This window comes from Malurus melanocephalus, unplaced genomic scaffold (genome assembly GCF_030028575.1).
Source record: "Malurus melanocephalus ecotype Western Australia unplaced genomic scaffold, MMel_1.1 scaffold_400, whole genome shotgun sequence".
Lineage (NCBI taxonomy): Eukaryota > Metazoa > Chordata > Aves > Passeriformes > Maluridae > Malurus > Malurus melanocephalus.
In genome coordinates, this window is record NW_026623632.1 from 661,733 (window position 1) to 664,751 (window position 3,019).

Genomic DNA, 3,019 nt, shown 5'->3' on the forward strand with positions numbered 1-3,019 from the left:
TTTTTTCCTGCTAATGTGCTTTCTTAAAGGTGAATATTTAGTTGAACAACTCCATTTGCTTTTGGACTATCTGATTTGTGAGATAAAGGTTAGATGATTCACCAAAGTTGATATTTTTGTTCAACCAATTGTGACAGGAGCTGCTGTGTTCCAGGGTGCTGTGTATGTTTAAATAAAATCCTTTAGAGCTGGACTATAGCCAGGTCTTTCACTGCTGGGATCTTTTCAACTGTAAACAGAATTGTACTCCCTCTGAAATTGTGCTGTCACTCACTGTTGTAAGAGGACACATGAGTATTTGGGGGTTTCATCCATTGATTTTGGACTGTGGGTTAATTCTGTAGATTTGGTGAGATCAATGTGCTTCAAAACAAGTAAAGAGCTGGCTAGCTTCTGCTACACTGACATGGTCCCATAATGCCAATGAAATTGATTGGCAAAAAGCTGTTTCAGGACAAAATAGGTCCCTCATGAGCTGTAAGCATCTCTGCCGATCGGGAAATGATGGACATAAAACTGCAGAGTTCTCTGCTGTGGAGCAGAGAGAAGCATAAAAAAGCTCCTGTGAGGAGAGTGTGATTTTACATACCTGCCACAGGCACTGCTAAGATGTAGCTCMGGATTTTTGCCTCGTTTGTTACGATTTCCCATGTTTGGAACAGTTCCTTTGGGAATTGCAGGTTGTCTACCTGCATTTAGGGATGTTGAAAATGAAGAGCTTTTACTGACTTTTTTTCTCTTGTTGCTACACAGTTTAGTGTCATTTTGTTAAGGTTTCCTCCATGCTCCCTGTGTCCAGCCACAATGCTGTGCTGGGAGATACCTGCCTCCTGAGTTCAGATGCAATCTGCAAGTGGTGAATCTGCTTCTGGGCAAAATTCAAGGGCAGGAATGTCCAGTGCAGGAAATGGAGATTGGAAGAACTCAGTGGGGGCTAAAAAAGAATCCTCTATCAGTGGCAGATCTGCTTGAGGAAATAACTGCCCTTCTCCTTCTGACTGCTCACTGGCAGGCTCCTCCTCCCAGTCACCAGCTTCCTTGTAGCAGGATCTAAAATTATAATTTTTAGTTTATCTAAAAGTTATATTCTTTTTTTCTTCACCGTTCTGCTACATTTCACACTGTCAAATCTTCGGCTGCTCTGCTGGCCCTTCCAGCCAGTTTTGAGCCAGCAAATTTCTTTAGTAAATCCTGTCAGCCACAGCTGACAAAAATCTTTAACTGCATCTCTGAAATAACCCCAAGAGTACAATAGTAAAATGCTTCCATTGATTGTATATATTTTAATTTCAAGATGCTCACTTGATCTGATTTGAAGTGACTGGATTAAATGCCAATTTGATTCACATGGCTGGAAGATCTGTTAAAGCACTGATAGCTGWACAGAGGCGGGGCTGAACTCTCCGAAGGCATAAAACAAACAGCGGTACAAAGACACAGATGCAGCCACAGTCGGCAAAACCTGGTTTTAGTTGTTCCTCCGGTTGTGGAGCTCTCCACCCCTACGTTAAGGTGACCAGCCCCTCCCAGGAGCCAAAAGGAGTACCTATGCTGGGTTGCTGAGATGCAGATTTTCTGAGCTATGTGTAGCCAACAGGGCTGTGAAAAGCAGGAGGGGGGGCAGTGATGTGTTGCGTCTGTGGCTTGGTCTCARGAGCTGAATCCTGCACCCTCTGGCCATGCTCAGAGCTCAGCACTTGTCTCCTSTGCCTTGAAGAGAACTATGACAACCATCACGGCAAATTTCTAACTGCTACAGTCCGCAGACTGGGAACACGCTGGGAACACGCCAACACGTGCTCCTTTGGTGCAGGACTGTGGGCTGTTCCAGGAGCTGAAGTACCTGTTGCCACTGTGACTCTTCATTCTGGTGCCTTTCCAGYTCCTCACCGGTTCATTTCTGCATCTCTGTGCCCCTGCAGTGCTCTCCAAAGGGCGAGGCGATGGGAGAGCCTGCTCTGCACCCTGCTGGCAAGGGCTGGATGCACCGGTGGAAACTGCTGGCGGGGCTGGAGTGCTGGAGCTGGTTGGTGACAAAAGATTCAGTCACTGCTGACTTTAGAGACAGGCAGCAGCTGAGCTTTCTCAGCTCAGTATTTCTGTAAACAGCTGGAGATGTGTCTGYGTGTTTGTGCTTCTCCTTGGGCATGCAGTTTCAACATTTTCCTTGTGCTTTTGTAGTAAAATCACAAACGTTTGGCTTTGTAAAACAATTGTCACAGCATCAAGTGGATTATACCAGCTTTATGGAGTGGAACGGCTCAGGAATAATTCAATCTTGTGGATTGATAATATTCAGAATTTTCATCACAGAAGTGTCTGGAGGACTAAAATGGTCCCTRGTGGATTAGGCTCTGCTGCTTATACAAGAGACGGTCTCAGCTCAAAGACTTAGCAATCCAAATACAATATTGAGTGATCCTCTCAATTGTATGTGCTACCAGAAGATAAAACTGCATCAAGTGCATAATGGAACTGCTCAAAGTTCACAAACCTGTCAGGGCAGACAGATAGTGTTGCCTTATCCAATTCCAGGTTCCATCTGTGGGTAAATTCTTATTAGTAGCAGACATTATGCAATATTCCTTAACAATTCATAATAACTTGTTTCTGAAGAGRGGCAGATGAAGTAATGAAGGGAGCTCACAGGTGCAGAATTGTGATAAAGAAGGTGCAGCGAGTCCTCCTGTAAAGMGGCCACCAGATGCTCCTCTCCTCTGTGCAGAGCAGTCCTCCCAGCCCACGGTGTATTGTTTGCAGTGAAAGGCTCAGCTGAGCTATCGTTTAGGTTCTTATCGTCTGGGGCTCTGCAGCAATGGAACGAGCTTGCAGATGGAAAACTTTGCTTCTACTTCTGACAGCTCTTTTTACTCTTTGATAAAAGAAAAGAAAACTGCCTCTGACTGTGAACCACGTAAAAGAGAGTAAAGTGTGGGGTTTTTTTAAMACACTTTCTTTAGAGAAAGGCTGCTGTTTGTGGAGTTATTGATCACATAGACTTGAGCATGTATGAGCATCA